Source organism: Carassius auratus, chromosome 8 (assembly GCF_003368295.1).
Source record: "Carassius auratus strain Wakin chromosome 8, ASM336829v1, whole genome shotgun sequence".
In the NCBI taxonomy this organism is placed as follows: domain Eukaryota; kingdom Metazoa; phylum Chordata; class Actinopteri; order Cypriniformes; family Cyprinidae; genus Carassius; species Carassius auratus.
This window is the reverse complement of record NC_039250.1, coordinates 11,952,802-11,970,825: the sequence shown is the minus strand read 5'-3', so window position 1 is coordinate 11,970,825 and position 18,024 is coordinate 11,952,802. Positions and strand designations below refer to the sequence as shown.

The 18,024-nt window shown below is 35.4% G+C and overlaps 1 pseudogene; it reads left to right on the top strand.

Moving 5' to 3' along the window:
- Positions 1-14,195: 14,195 nt before the first annotated feature.
- LOC113107934 (calcineurin-binding protein cabin-1-like) lies at positions 14,196-18,024 on the top strand (annotated as a pseudogene).

Here is an 18,024-nt window from a genome sequence, read left to right as displayed (position 1 = left end):
GATAATGTGCATTTGATCAGATACAACTGCAGTCACAATTTAAGAGATACATTATTCGAATGCTTGGCGAAAGAGGTGTGTTTTTAATCTAGATTTAAACAGAGAGAGTGTGTCTGAACCCCGAACATTATCAGGAAACGTTTTGTGACCTTAGGCAGTGTGAGATGTTGCCAGTGATAATAATAATAAATGATGATGTCACTTTTATGGACTTACATTAAATGTTCCCTCCTGGTGGAATGACCTGCCCAACTCAATCCGAGCAGCTGAGTCCTTAGCCATCTTCAATCTGTCTGTCTGTCTCTCTCTCTCTCTCTCTCTCTCTCTCTCTCTCTCTCTCTCTATCTATCTATCTATCTATCTATGACACTGATGGATATCCAACGCTTCATTAAGAAACCGAACTTTAAAAACTGGGATCTGACACGTGATTGGCTGTTTTCAGGTGCGCGTGCACTCACTTGTCCAATCGGAGCGCTCGACGCGACTCTCCTCCGAGCAGAAGATCATGCATGCAGTTGGTGAGTAGCAGCTCTTCATCAAAACATCGTACATGCAAACATCACCGTGAAAGTATCCTACATTTATAAAGTATTAGGAAACTATGCCTTGAATAGAAACGCAGATTATGTTGTAAGGTCAGCTGGGCTTGTGCTGCTAGCATCGTTAGCATGTTGTTGTTATTATTGAATGGTACTGTATGTGGTCGATAAACCACGCTATTAACAATAACACTACCAATGTCTGCAACAACACTGTTGTTATTATGATTGTGAAACATCTGATGAATGTTTTTGAATTAGTTGGTCTTGCAAACAGTGAAATCATTGCACAATAAATGTGTTGCTTGGCATTGTATATCTTAGAATGGTAACTTAATCTTGTCCAATTGCTGGGGACACAAATACCTTTGCACTAAAGCATGAAGTGAATTATAAAAAAGTATTGTGTAAGAAATGTCGAATAAATTTATGCTGAATGTAAATAGTGGTAGATACTATGTGCTTGAAGTGTACATTCAACAAATAGCATCTTGTTTATGGTAAGTGTTTTTTACACACACACAAAGTGTAGTCCATGCCATCTGTACTCTACATATTCTGTAATTCTGTTCACAATCACAGTTGTACAGAGTTTTCCTCTTCACCACAGCTGGACACATGATTGTTAATGCTACAAACTATTTTATGCATTTACTGAAAATCCTTTCAAATGCGTCTCTTTAAAGTTAGGTACAAGGTACAATCAAGAAGATCATCAATACATGTGTAGAAATGTAATAATATACGGTTCTATGTTGCATGTAATAGCATGTAATTTAATAATTGAATGCCTTTCTGTAATAGATAGATTCTGATCGACATTTGTGTGTAAAGTCTTTTTCTGTAGAAAAAAAGAGATGTGTTTTAACCAAAATATTTTCGGGAGTTGTGATGTCACACTACACCCCAGTTAATCTAAATCACACAAAACCGTGTCATTCATTTGTGCTCAATCTGTGCTGCTTTGTGCCGTTGAAATGAACATTCCGTCTTAGAAATAACAGACAGAAATCAAGATGATGTCACTCTCCGCCTCTTGCTGTCCAAACAAGTCGTTAATGAGCCTATAGGCTATAGGTAAGCTTCTTGTAATTAACATGGTATGACTGTATTTTGTAGGCTATGCATAGCTGTGGGAACCTGTATGTAATAAAAGTTTCATTTCTTGTGAGTGAGTTTGTCATTATTGCTGCTGTTTTCATAATAATAAAAAAAAAAAAAAAAAAAACGTGAACGCCATACAAAGGGAAAATACCTTATTTATTTGGGTTACAATGCAAGTAGGGAATACTTGTCTTATTCATTTTCTTAATAAAAGTTGTTTAAGTATATGCGAATTTGCCGTTGCATTTTTATAACTAAGGTGAAATCCAAAGACTATTATTTTAAAGCCCTGTATTTCCACCCAAGCGTGGTTTATTCAACTCTATAGGGCAGGACTACAAGCAAATGTCCACATCTGGATTAAAACTGCGGCCCCACCAGAGATTTAAAATAAGTAAATAATAATAATTAATAATAATAATTGCCATGAAAGTGTTGAGGGGGGAATAATACGGAGATATTTTAGTGATTTAGTCGATCCTGCCATCTTCTTACTGGACGCGCCTTTATTAGAAAGAAATACATCTTTTGGATTACATAATGAAAGAGTTTGTTTTTGATAATTTGAAGAGTTTTATTGAAGACTTATATAATTATTTTGTTTTGCAGTAGTAATTGAAAGCGTTCTATAGATATATTTATCATTTCTGTGAGGCTAGTATTATCTGAATTTCGTTATGTGATTGTGAAGCGCTCTGTTCAAGACAGAGACGGAAGAAAGCGAATCTAGCATTTTATTGTGAGTGCACAAAAATAAAAGTAGACCCTTTACAGTGCAGAATGATGTATTTCAATTATCTTTCGGCAAAAGTGATTGCGTAATTTACGAAGTTTTTACTTTTATTAAGAAAAAATGCAAGTGATCGCGCTGGCGCCTCCATGTCCTGTAAAGAGCACTTTAGCTTCCACTCTTCACACAAACGACTGGATATGTGTCTAAAAGCGCAAATTTAACAATACTTATATATTAAATATAACAAAAAAACTTGAATTTAACAACAACAAAATGTTATCCTCGTATATTATCCGTATTCATATTGCTAGGCTAACAAATGTTCAAAGTTTAAAATAAGTGAATATGTCATTGTACGATTTTAATCTATTTTTTTATTAATAATAAATATATAAATTAATTATTAAAAACTATTAAAATAATATATTTAATATGAATAATAATGAGCCACAACCCAAGCATTCATTAGAAGGGGACAATCTAAAAAATGTTTTATTTTTTTTATTTGTGCTAAGCTATGTCAGTCTTCATTCTGTTCATAAAATAATTTGCTTTAATTACTTTGTAGGCTGCTACAAAGGCTGATGTTGAGTGTGGAATCTTTTTTAATTTTTTATTAAGAATAATATTGAATCAACCTTAAGCATTAATTTTGTTCCAGGAATAGGAAAGATCTAAGAATCTAAATGAATATACCAATTAATAAAATTATTTTTTATTTTTTGTTACAAAATGTTCATTTATTTATTTTTTACAATTAAACTTTTACAAAACTTTTACAAAAACTCACATAAGTTATGGTTTGCAAGTCAATGTAGACTTGCATTTCATTTTATTCCATAAAAGATATTTTAAACAAACACACCTCATACTTCACGCATTCCTCAAAGATAAAATGCTGCCTAGCAATGGAAATGTTCATGCTCAGTATATTTTATCAACTACAATATGTATAATGCAATACACATAAAAAAAAAAAAAAAAAAATAATGTGAGCAAACAGTTGTCGTCAACGTGGTAAATTCAGTCTACTTTGTATTGCATAGGCTATATAGAAATAATAATGTACAAAGTAAAACAGATGTAAAATTAGTTGGAATACCTTGGCATAAATTATAGTGTTTAGGCTGATTAAGTGATATATGTAACTTGAATAAACCATTTCATTTAGTCCTATGTTGAATTTTTTGAATGACAAATGAGATCAGTTAAGCAACAAACAAGTACATGGAAATGTGCAAAGTTGCAATAGCCTGCAGAGAAATGTTCAAACAGTGTTATACACACACACACACACACAAAAATCTATTAAAAAATGTATAGATTAAATATATAGTGTGTATATAGTTTCCTAAAAAAAACAACAAAAAAAACATAAATATTAGAATATTGTATTTTAATATAATTATTAAATTATAATATAAAATAATTTTACAGTTGTACTAATTGTTTTATATTTTGTTAATGTAAAATGATTTTTTTAATATATTTATTTTATAGTACAGTTGTATTAGTAGCAATGCATTTCTTATTTGGTTTAATATTTTTATTTATTCCATCCATTCTTTATCCTTCTTTCTGTTACTTTATAATGTCACAGGATTTTAAATATACTTAAAAATAACAAACATTGTTATAATAATAATAATAATAAATTATATATTAACTATTAACAATAGTGTATATTTGATTTGAGTCAAATTATGCATAGTGTAAATGTAATATGTTTGACATCCCAGTCACAATGAAAGCATCCAAACTGAATTAGAAATTAAAAATAGCAATATTGAGCACTAGATTATTAAACCTTTCTTGTCCTTCGTCTCTCAAGCATTTCTCAAGTTAACTACTCTTATATACTATATATATATATATATATATATCAGTTGATAGGAACATTTATCGTGTGCACATTCCAAACAAAACATTTTTATGGCTTTTGCAGTATCTTAGTTTGGTTTAGTTTAGTTTATTTGTTTAGCACATGTTTAGTACAAGTACAAAACTATGCAAGGAGGGAACGAAGCCACACTAGACTTGTACAGAGTTCCACTCCTGCTCATATTAACTCATGATACATGCAGACTAAACACTCAAAAAAACAAAATAAAAAAATAAACAACAAACGAAACAAAGCAAGAGCATAAGCAGAAAAGAATAAGATCAAGAACTACAAACTATATATATATATAGAGACATGAGGCCATGAACAAGCAGCCCAGTGGACTGAGAGAAGGCCTGACACGAGGAGGGAAGGGACTCGTCTCTGTGAGTTAAACACAGCAGACAGAGACTTTGACCGAACCTACTGTACAGTTCACCCAACAATTTGAATGAATCATTTACCGTATTTTTCGGACTATAAGTCGCACCTGAGTGTAAGTCGCATCAGTCCAAAGTACGTCATGATGAGGAAAAAAACATATATAAATCGCACTGGACTATAAGTCGCATTTATTTAGACCCAAGAACCAAGAGAAAACATTACCGTCTACAGCCACGCGAGGGCGCCCTAGCAGCACTGAGCAGCATCTCTGGCAACATAGAGCGCCCTCTCGCGGCTGTAGATGGTAATGTTTTCTGTTCATTTCTCTTGGTTCATGTCAAATTAATTTTGATAAATAAGTCGCACCTAACTATAAGCCGGAAAATAGTGTAGTTCTGCTGTAGTTTTTTGTCCTATTGCTTGTAATTAGCCTCTTTTTCTTATTTAATTGCTGACTGTTTACTTGTCTTTTAGGCTAGTATTAGTTTTTTTTTTTTTTTTAATGGGCACTGGAGTCTGGAGTTATAATTATTCTCTGCCAGTTCAATAAATAATTACATTCTGAAATATATATATAAAAATTCTATATATTTTTTTCTGTTATATAACTAAGAATTTTAAATATAGAAATAATTTAAAACCAAATAAAAACATATTTATTTAGTGTAGTTTAGTTTTGTATGTGTGTGTGTTTTTGCTCAGCTCAAAAACGCAATTTAATTCCACTATCCTGGATAAGTGTGACTGACTGAGTGAAAACTGTTGTAGGAACAGAAGAATGACTTAGAACCGTTTATTCATCTGCACATAGAAGGAAATAGCTACACTTGTTCACTTAAAGAAGTTTTTTCCTCATTGGAAGACCATTTGGTACACATACTGCTTGCACCTGCCTGAAAACAAAACTCTATTCATCATGCCACCTGAACTTGCTATATTTCTCCCAGTGGGTCTACTTAAAATCAGACAGAGACAGATACCTTAAGGAGTGTTTTTAGCAAAAACTAGGTCACAGACATTCTCTGTTATGTAAATGAACCTACACAATTAACGTACAAGAGCAGAAATGAAACACAAACTGAATATTTATCTGGAAGTAACATGATTATTACCATTTAAAATGTTTTTTACATTTATTTTTAAATGTAATGTATTTCTGTGATGCAAAGCAATTTTCAGCATCATTACTTCAGTCTTCAGTGTCACACCATCCTTCAGAAGTCATTCTAATTTGCTGATTTGCTGCTCAAGAAACAATTTTTTATTATCAGTGTTGAAAACATTTGTGCTACTTCAGTTTTGTGTGGTGCATTTTTTCTTTGATCAAGACAAAGTCCAAAAGAACAGCATTTATTTTAAATATAAATCTTATTTACCTCAAACTTTTAATCTGTAGTGTATATTTCTAATATTTCATTCAGTTGTAGTAGATGTATGGAAGCATAAGGTTGGCAAAATTCATTTTGAAATGCAATATGTAAAATGGCAATGTATTTCTTTATGTAAATGTGTCATTTTGAAGATTACATTTCTGTTTTTGCTTCATATTGAGTTATTATTAAATCATATTCATGTGTATGAACTAAATGCTAAGAAATGATATAAATTATATGTATATGAATTATATAACTAAAATTAAATAACTGTAATTACAGATTTAGGTTAAATAAAGATGACTTTTTTATTTTAGGAAACAAATCCAAGAAAAAAATTAACTAATTCTACTGTTTCTAATATTCTGTATATTGCTCAAAAAAAAAAAAAAAATACTGTGTCCAGTGCAAAAAAACAGTTTTTTTTTTTTTTTTTACCCAGTCATTTGCAAATAACAAATTTTTAGAGCTGTAACAACAATACCGTGATACAGTGATATTTTTGCTTAAGGTTATCATACCATCAAAATCTCATACCGGCCCATACTTAGTCAGCTCTAGTCAAGATGACCATAAATGCTTTAATGTGATACTACTGGTGATTATGTGTCTAGAGACTGAGCTCTCTTACTTGAAAGGTGTGGTATCGTGCTTTGAGCCGGTGAACTCTGACGGCAAAAGAGAGCCAGTCGTCTTCAATCAGATCTCTCTGATGAGGAGGCCATGGTCAGGAGGAACATATCTGTCTGAAAGCGGGCCTCTAGACCATCAGCGTCCCTACAATCCCTTCCTGAACCAGACATGGTCTTCCTCTGAGACACTGTTAATACAGGCACATAATAATTTTTTATTTTAATACCGTGCAGTGCACAAAATTAAGATTCGAGAGATGGTTCAAGTAAGTGCTAAATAAATGATAAATAGTTTATAAATGTTGTGCATCCACTTATTATTATTGTGACATTTTAGCATGCAAATGAAGGGGAAAACTTCAAGATATCGGCCCTAAAAATCGACAGCACATATCGGCCATCGGCTGACCCTGACCTCTAAACATCGGCATTGGCATCGGCTATAGAAAAACCCATATCGGTCGATCTCTATCAGCCATGTTAAAAAAGTTAGCATCTTAAGTCATTTGTGGATTAATGCTTATTGGAGTTGCAAACCGTTTCAAAAGATTCAGTTCGAACTGGTTGAAGAAGATCCGGTTACATCGAGTGATTCGTTCACGAACCGGATATCACTACACTGCAGTGTTTTGAACTCTCTCTCACAACAGACACGGAAGAGAAGACAATGCTGAATAAAGTCGTAGTTTTTGCTATTTTTGGACTAAAATGTATTTTCAATGCTTCAAAATATTCGAACTGACCCTCTGATGTCACATGGACTACTTTGATGATGTTTTTCTTACCTTTCTGGACATGGACAGTATACTCTACACACAGCTTCAATGGAGGGACTGAGAGCTCTTGGACTAAATCTAAAATATCTTAAACTGTGTTCTGAAGATAAAAGGAGGTCTAATGGGTCTGGAACGACATGAGGGTGAGTTATTAATGACATATTTTTAATATTTAGGTGAACTAACCCTTTAAATTCGGTCATCCTACTCACACATGACTGACCACTCGCTCTCACCAACCGGAGGAGGAGGGGTCAGTGTTACTCTCTACACTGCACTCAGCCTGAGGGATTCCTACTCTTTCAGTCTTTCAGGAGACATGAAAAATATTAGTGGTTTTGAAACCAAATTTTAAAACCGGTGATGGGCCAATGCCTAGTGCTGACTTATATACAAATAGAGTATGTTAAGAGAAAGTACATTTACACTTGTGTGAAGTTTTTGCCCTGTAGACATGAATATATGAACGTAAATTTGTTGTTTTAGGGTGACACGGAGGAGGCGCTGGAGTGTTACGACATGTGTGTCGGTCTGCTGAAAGGTCAGACAAGTGAGATGGAAAAAATCACCATCGTCCTGCCCAACCTCAGTATGGGCAATGCCATCTCTATAGAGGAGGTACAGTACAAAAGAAGTTTGTCACCTCTGTTTCATAGTTTATTTAGCTTCATTTCTCTCGGTTCATGTCAAATTAATTTTGATAAATAAGTCGCACCTGACTATAAGTCACAGGACCAGCCAACTATGAAAAAAAGTGCGACTTATAGTCCGGAAAATACAGTACAAATTCTCCTACCATACTAACAATATACAATGCACTACAGATTGATGAGCTGCTGGGTTCATGAATATTAATCACGTTGTCTGCGTTCAGTCGAACTGATTTGCTGAAATCAAAACGGGGACGGTATTAGATCAGCGGCAGCCAATGAAATTGCCAATTGCGCATTAGCTCCGCCCACTACCAGAGAAACCGACATAAATTCTGCTTGTTCTAAAAAGCTGAATAATTAGCCAATGGCTAACAATAGACATAATTAAGTCGCCCAGAGTAAAATTTTGTCACATATGTGAGTGATTTACTCGCAATGTAGAGGGTTGAAATAATAAAAAAGTGTCAAAGACACACATATATGATTGTACTATATTATAATAAAGATATTATAATGTATTAATAATTATGTGTAAAAAAATTTAAATAATCTTGAAACTGTTACATACTGTATATGTGTGTGTAACTTTTTTATATTAAATAAGGTATAATAATAAATAAAGTAATACTATACTCCATTGTAAATCCCTTTTCTGACCCCTATAATTTGTGTAAGTGATTCTTTTGAAAATACTCCTTTTAAAACGTCCTGGTTACATTGTATTTTTCAGTATGTGCTTTTACAGCGCACTCACCTGAGAAATTGCTGAGGAATATATGTTTTTATGTGTAGGGTTAGTATCTTCTAATGACACAGTGTAGTTATTATAATAAATATATAGCATGTAAATGCGCAACAGGACTGTAAAATAAAGTGCAACCAATGTCCTTAATTGGGAAAACAACAATCTGATGTTTTGTACTTGAAATTTTGGTGCTGTAGTTTTTGTAGTTTGTAGTTACTTGTCTGCATGGTAGATCAGACTGGCCAAGATCCAGTTTTGCATTATATAGGCCCTTAACTATAGAAGAATATAACTCTGTTTGATTGATTGAGATTGAGAAGAAGTTGAAGTCTCTAGAGGGATGTCTGTCTCTAAAGAAGATCCAGAGATTGTTTGACATGGGAGAATACCGGTCTGTGGTCCGTCTGCTGCAGCCCACCCTGAGCTTCTCGATTACATCAGCTCTGCTCCTGAGAGACCAGCACAGCTCTTACTGCTGCAGGGAAAACACTTCCTGCAAAGCCTGTTTGTATAATACATCACAAACTTATTATTAATGCATTATAAATGATTCATACTGCCTGATATTTATTTATTTATCATGTGGCTTTGTAAGTTTAGCAGCATAATGTACAGTCAGTAGGTCATTAATGCAAAATGAAGCCCTTCATGATAATTCAAGAGTCCTCCACTTTGCGTCTGTGGTTCTGATCCTTCTGTCAGGGTTTACTTTGCGATAATGACCAGCTGACTGTACTTTATCCCTTCTGCACAGTATAATAAATGAAAAGCATGATTATTTTATGTTTTATTTTGTGTGTTGTGAAGTGTTATGCTCTTTAATAGAAGTAGTTATTTAAAGGAACATAAACATATGAAATATGCAGGAAGAAAAACAAAATGATAGTTAAAATCTTTGTGTGAACAATTGTATTTAATAATATAACCATGAGCAATACTATGTATTATAACTGCATTTATAATTATTTTTGAAGATATACACTAAAACTTTGGGGATTTAAAGAAATTAGTATGTTAGGGGACAGATTTAATAACACTTTACGTGAGCGCAAACCGCCTTTTGCCATTAAAATAGTACTGTCAGGATTTACCATGCTGACAGGCGTGGACACAGTTACTTTTGCGCCTGACATTATTGAATATGCATTTGTAGGAGTTTCCCTTTCAGACTCAAAATTTATGGGAGGAGACTAGTATTAAAATGAATTACGCAGTGAGATTTACTAACGTTTCACTCATCAAATTACTGGTATTTGCGCCATTATTTGATGCCCAATAAAAAACATTTTAATTTTTTAATTTGTGTTTTTTTTTAATGATTTTATAAGAAGTCTCTTACCAAATCCAAACTTTGAAAAGAAATGTGATGCATTACAATGTATATAATTAGGCACTATGAATTCCTTTGTATTGAAGTGTACTGTATGTAGACTTCAAGTAATTGTCTCACACATTGTCTCATAAACGCATCCTATTTTTCTCACAGACATACTGTATCCATGGATCAGTTCAATTCATATCAGAGCTCAACATGATAGAGCCAGCATGTTAAAAGCTAGTTATTATGGGAATAATGACTAGCTTCACTCCCAAAGTGAGCAATATCCCATTTGTCTTAAATGTGACGTGTATGACCGAACATTTCCTCAACCCTCAATTCTACAAAAGTGTGGCGTTTTCAGACACTTAACCTGTTGACACCACATCCGTCTTTGTTTTTTCTATCCCCAGAGCTTCCTGCTGCGGTTAAGAGACTACAGCTCCTGCCTCGAGACGTCTGGAGTGTCTCTCAATGAGGCCATATAGCACTTGAACTCTGCATTACCCAGCAGCCCCTCTGCCAAGGAGGAGTGGGTGTCCACCATCAAGGCTCTGCTGAGGGGCATCGAAAGCCGCATCACGGACAAGCCTGAGCTGCTAATCCACACCCCACGATCCACAATCCTCCAGCGGCTCGCCAACAACCTCATAAAGGTCACAAACGCCTCCTGTCAACAATATCAAATTGGAGAGATTCTGTGGGACATGGTGGAGAATACGACGTGAAGCTACGTGGTGCATATGAGTTCCACAGAAAAAAAGCACATCATCGAGAAACATGCAAATCGGTGCAATCGTTTTTCAATAAACCAAATGACCCACAGGCTGACAAAGTTTCGGCAGCAGAAGTGATGAGCATTTATCATGGCTGTTCATCACACACTTTCATATTACTCTACCGACTGCAGTAAGTTAGACCCAGTATTTTTTCCAGATTCTGAAATAGCTAGAAAAATGCTGTAGATATTTTGGGTCAGGTAGTGTCTTAATCTTTTAGTCGGTGGGTTTAAAAGAAATATAGGCAATATATTACAGAAAGCTTGAAATGTCTAGTTTTAAAACGAAAATATTCAAACCAAAATAAATAGGTTACTCTCTGATTATGTAATCCATATGAAATGTGCATTTCTCTCTGGCGTTCATGGCGAGTCCACATCGTCAACACCAATGTATTTCTAAACAATTAAATGTCTCCCTGCTAATTTAGACATATTCATAATCATTACTTTAACAATTTCTTTGTGGCAAGCCTTATGTGTTCGGTCATAACGCTTATTATCCCGTAGGCTATAGCCTATTTAAGTAATTAAATGAATACAAAGGGGCAACGTATTTACTACTTTTAAAGAGGGGGGTGAAATGCTATTTCATGCATACTGAGTTTTTTATACTGTTATTTATACTGTTTTTATACTGTTACTGGATTCCCATGCTAAACATGGACAAAGTTTCAAAAATTAAGTTGTATGTTTGAAGGAGTATTTTTGTTCCAATTCCCATTTGTCACAAGTTTCGGAAAGTTTTTTTCGAGTATGGCTCTGTGTGACGTTAGATGGAGCGGAATTTCCTTATATGGGTCCTAAGGGCACTTCTGCCGGAAGAGCGCGCTCCCGTATAGCAGAGCGGAGACATTCATCGATCAGAGAAGAATAAAAATGTCACAAAAGAAGTGTGTTTTTGGTTGCGAGGGCAAGACAACCCTGCACAGATTACCCCCCAAAAAAACAGCATTAAGGGACCAGTGGACGGAGTTTATTTTTAAAGAGCATCGACGGAGTTGTGCAAGTGTTTTTGTTTGTTCCCTGCATTTCGAAGATCCAGTTTGACACCGGATTTGCGTATCGTTTATTTCCTAAGGATAATGCAATCCCAATGAAAAAGGGTCACGATCATGTGTTGGAACCGCATGCGGTGAGTATGGTTAACTTAGCTATCGGCGCGTTAGCACATCAAGTAAACCTATGTACACCTTTAAAGAAAAAAAAAGACGACATAAAATGGAACTTAATCATTTTCCAAAACCGCTAAGCAAATATATACAGTTTCAGTACATACCACATAGAGACGTCCTGCTGAAGTCGTTGCTGCTGCTGCTCTCGTTCAGTTTCAGCCTCTGGATCTGATTCTGGATCATAAATAAACAGCTGAATCTGACTGTTATCCATGGTTTGTTTTGGATGATGTTTTTTTTTCCCTCACGGTAATGTCACAAGTTCCACATGTCACGCCTCCAGCGGCTTGTGTTTTTCCAGAAAAAATTGGCACAGACTATCTTTCTCTTATAAATATCATAAAACTAAAGACTTTTTGGAGATATGAAGGATGCAGTACTACTCTATAGGTACTCAAGATTAACAGGAGATTGAGTGAAAATTAGCATTTCACCCCCCCCCCCCTTTAAAAAATGCGGGTCAAGAAGCGGGTCGGGTACAATATTTTATTTTTATTTTTTTGGGGTCCGAGTAGCGGGCGGGTTAGTTGAAAACAGCGGTCGGGTGCGGGTTGTTTATACATTGATCCCGCATCACTGATACACATCTACACACCTTTCACTTTTTAAGACCAAAATAATAGATGGATTCATTGTTACTCTTAATTAACAGCACAGCAACAATTAACGGTTAGATACTGTAAGATACAATGACAAACTACGTTACAAAGTTTTTTTTACAAAAACTAATAAGATGAGGCATGGCATACAGCACATGATGTATTATATACTGACTAATAACTTACAAAGACTAAGGTATCAAATAATAAAAGAGAGCCTCCATAGCTTAAAGAAAACAAGCTTTTCAAAATTAAAATAAACAAAAAAGTTTTGTTTGCTATTTGATGTTTGTCATGGGACAGAAATGGAATTGCTTATGAGTTGAACAAGGAGGTGAAAATTTACTCACAAAATTTAATCACACATGCAGAAAAAAGTTGCAGTCTGGAGCCCTGTAAGATGTTTTTGATGACATCCGAGAGCTTTCTTGCGCAATCATTTGCTATCAAGTCAACGGATTTGGTTTAGAAAAATATTTGAACTGCAAGAGTTTGACTGCCTCCTGAACAATGTTAGGTAGGTTATTCCAGAGTTTAGGCACCAAATAGGAAAAGGATCTGCCGCCCGCAGTTGATTTTGATATTCTAGGTATTATCAAATTACCTGAGTTTTGAGAACCCAGCGGACGTGGAAGATTATAATATAACGAGCTCGTTCAAATACTGAGGTGCTAAAACATTCAGGAGATTTTAAAATCTATTTGATGTTTAATAGGGAGTCAGTGCAGTGTGGACAGAACAGGGCTAATATGGTCATACTTCCTGGTTCTAGTAAGAACTCTAGCTGCTGCATTTTGGACTACCTGGAGTTTGTTTTACCAAGCTTGCAGAACAACCACCCAATAAAGCATTAAAATAAATGATGTTCTCGTTAACAAGCTTCGAGAGGAGCGCGTCAGATACTTAGCCTAATCAACACAGGTGGACCACAATCTAGTTATCAATCCCACAGTATAAATATCGCTGACTTACCTCTATCCATTGACGGTTAATCAGCATCCCTCCTCCACCCCATCTCCTCACTTCGAGTTCACTTTATAATTAGACGGGGAAGGGGGGGGGGTACTCTAGGTTTGGGCCATTCCTGAGCTCGGAGCCCTTCCCTGGACAGCACGCCAAATACGCATACCATAGCTCAGCTAATTATTAATTATATGTAAGTGTGAACTTGTGAATCTAATCTTGAGGTCATAAATGCATGGATTAACATTTCTGCATTTGACATTGAGAGCATAGGCCGTAATTTAGATATATTTGTGAGATGGAAAAATGCAGTTTTACAAATGCTAGAAACATGGCTTTCTAAGATAAGATTGCTATCAAATAGCCACACCTAGGTTCCTAACTGATGACGAAGAATTGACAGAGCAGCCATCAAGTCTTAGACAGCGCTCTAGGTTATTACATGCAGAGTTTTTAGGTCCTATAATTAACACCTCTGTTTTTATTTTCAGAATTTAGCAGTAAGAAATTACTCGTCATCCAGTTTTTTATATCGACTATGCATTCTGTTAGTTTTTCAAACTTGTATGTTTTGCCGGGCTGCGAAGAAATAAAGAGCTGAGTATCATCAGCATAACATATTCCTGATTATATCTCCCAAGGGTAACATGTAAATCATGAAGAGTAATGGCCCTAGTACTGAGCCTTGAGGTACTCCGTATTGCACTTGTGATCGATATGATACCTCTTCATTCACTGCTACGAATTGATGACGATCATATAAATAGGATTTAAACCATGCTATTGCACTTCCATTAATGCCAACAAAGTGTTCTAGTCTATGCAAAAGAATGTTGTGGTCAATAGTGTCGAATGCAGCACTAAGATCCAATAGAACTAATAGAGAGATACAACCATGATCAGATGATAAGAGCAGCTCATTTGTAATTCAATTAAATTCAAGTTTATTTGTATAGCGCTTTTTACAATACAAATCGTTACAAAGCAGCTTTACAGAAAATTATGTATCTACAACATTTAGTAATAGCTTATAAGTGGTGGCTGTCAGTTCGTGCACGTATGACAGTCCGTCAGATGATATTTGTTAGTTCTGTATGTTGTTTCAGTGTTAGCATCATCTGGGGTCCTCTGAGGGTCAACATCATCTCTTCTCAGGTGTTCTGGATCCAGACTGGAGCTTCTGTAAATCCGTGGCAAAACATAGAAACAAATAGAGACATCATTAGCATAGCTGTTGATCCAGCAAAGTAAAATGAATTAGTTTAACCCAAGCTAAAGATAAAATGCGCATTTAAACAGATGCAACTACACTCACAATTTAAGATACATTATTCAATTGCTTGGCGAAAGGGATGCGTTTTTTAATCTAGATTTAAACAGAGAGAGTGTGTCTGAACCCCGAACATTATCAGGAAGGCTATTCTAGGGTTTGGGAGCCAAATGTGAAAAAGCTCTACCTCCTTTAGTGGACTTTGCTATCCTAGGAACTACCAAAAGTCCAGCGTTTTGTGACCTTAGGGAGCGTGATGGATTTGTAACTCTAAGGAAAGCAGTCTCAGTACTATGATACGGTCTAAATCTTGACTGGAAATCCTCACAGATACCGTCTTTCCCTAAGAAGGAATATATACTACCTATATATACTAGGAATATATACTACCTTTTATAGTATCTTGGACAGAAAAGGGAGATTCGAGATCGGTCTATAATTAACTAGTTCTTTGGGGTCAAGTTGTGGTTTTTAATGGTCTAATGGTCATGTGTCTATTTTCAGGTGCGTGTTTTGTGGGAGAGGCTCTCAGGACATGAAAAACTATCATATAAAGAGGATTTGCAGATGGCACTAGAGCAGTGTTTCTTCTGCCTGTATGCTTACCCGAGCAAGAAGAGCAAAGCCCGATACCTGGAGGAGCATTCTGTCCTACAGGTAACACACTCACAGTGACATGATATGAGTTTACACTTAACTTTCTGAATGTCATGTTAGGGAATTACCCATGTCTCCTGTGTACTGATTTTATGTCTTGAATATCTAAGAAGCATTGTAAAGAGAGAAGGAGAACTGTCCCTGTGCTAATGAAGGTAGGTGGATGTTGGGTAGGATGAGTTGGCGGTCTGATTCAGCAATAATTCACTGATTGATTATCTTTTGGCAGCAGGAGTCTCATTGATCATTTAGCCACCCACACACCCATTATGCAGGACTGCTCTGTACACATGAAACGCTGTAAACAACCACCAAAGTACAATACCGAGGTGTTCTGCACCTAATCCCGTATTGCGTTGTGTAGATGCTGCTTGTGTTTTTGTAGGCATCTAGCAAATATTGAATTGTGCTTAGTCTTTGCAGCTGCAAGGTACTGCACCACTGGTGTAAAAGAGAAAAACAAACCAAAAAAAAAAAAGTCAATGTTTGTGCGGATTTTGGGGTTTTTAAGGAGGACATGTATGGTGCTCTGCATTTAACCCATCAAGTACACACACAGCAGTGAGTAGTGACAAAACATGCATTTAGTGTATAATCCACAAAGGACATTTGTCCATCTTAAAAGGCAGCATAGTTACAGATGTTTTCAGCCTATTTTTCAGAATCAGTATCAGGACAAATTACATGATCCTGGCTTTCTGAACTCATTCTGAATTCCAGCCACTATCTTTTCTCTGAATTAATTATCCAGCAGCATAATCTGTTGTAGGCTTTTTTTATTTATCTGATTCTGCATTGTTAGTGTTATACATCAGAAATAATCAGCACAATTGTTCGGCCCTGTTATAGGCTTTTGGCTCATTTCTCCACAAAAAACATTGTCATAATGCCAGCGTGGAAATTGCTTTTCGTTTGAATGGATAAGTGATAATTCTGTCTTTGTCACTCGTCAGTATTGTCAAATAGTCCAGGTAATGAAAAAAAATCCCAGTGCACAGGATATTGCTGCATGTCTGCCATTGTTCATATTACTGTTACTCCTGACGGGGACAAAAGAGTCTGTCCTGACTTACAGATTGACAGAAATCCCCAGTTAAAACTCTCCACTCGTGTGTGTACAGCAAAATCTCCTTGAAATTAACATGGCTAAAAATACAAAATAATTTTTTTTCATTCCTTTGTCAGAGACAAAGTTATAATTTTAATACAATTCTAAGACAAAATAATAATTGTTATAAGAATTTTACACACACACACTAACACACACACATATATATAGGTATATAAAATAAGTATATTTTTGGTTGGTTGTAAATATTTATAATTGATAAAATCTCAATTTATAGGCAGGTAAGTTAATTTACTGGCAAAAAGTGAATGTTGAACCAATGTTGTCATTCTTGACTAAAATTAAAAATAAATAATACAACTATTAAAAATAGTATTTATATATTATAAATAAAATGTAAATATGAGATGAAAATGTTCATCAAAAAAAAAAAAAGCTTAAATGAAAATGGCAAATATTGCCATTGAAGTTAATAAAATAACAAAAACTGAAATAAAAATTAAAGCTGAATAGAAATATTAAACAAAATACTAATAATGATAAAAGCACATAACAGTATCACTTCCAACTAAAACTTAAATGTAAACTGGATGTATTAAAATAAGTGCTAATTCAAAATACGAATAAATACTATAATAATATATAAATAATCCTAAAATAAAACAGTTTTGGACCCTCATTACATAGTACTGATACATCTCTCCATCTCTCTTTCTCTCTTCCGGTCTCTAGGTGGAGCTTCATTGGGATAATGTTTGAGTACTTTAAACCCAAGACCTTGCCAGAGTTTGACAGCTATAAGACCAGCACTGTCTCTGCTGACCTTGCCAACCTGCAACCTGACTTTCTGGATTAATCCCACGCAACGACGGCCCCACAATCTCTGTAGACGATGTGTCTGCTTATATCGAAGGAGCTGCTCTCAAGGTATGAGCTCATCGACTTTCATGCATTCACATATAGATTTTTTTTAATCTCTTCATCTGTCACTTAAAGTATTTCTCTTTCTCCAAGCTGCCAGCACTTCCATTGACTCCTTCGCTTCCAGACAGCTCAAACAGTGGAAACACAAACCTCCTCCTGACTTGATCAAACAGGTATTTCTGTTTGTATAGATGAAGAGTGAGAGAGACATGTGATTGTGTACAAAACAATGTGAGAGTGTGTGTTAAAAAAACTAGAAATAAGAGCCATTGTTTGTGTTTAAAGATGGACGAGCGCCGGGACTCGATGTTGGAGACGGCGTCGTAGTGCTTTCAGAGCGCCTCTCGCTGTGTCGGAGATAAGGAGGAGCGGCTCATTCACTACATGCTAGGAAAGATTGCAGAGAAGTGCCGCCCAAAGACTACCTGCATCTGTACAAAAAGGTGA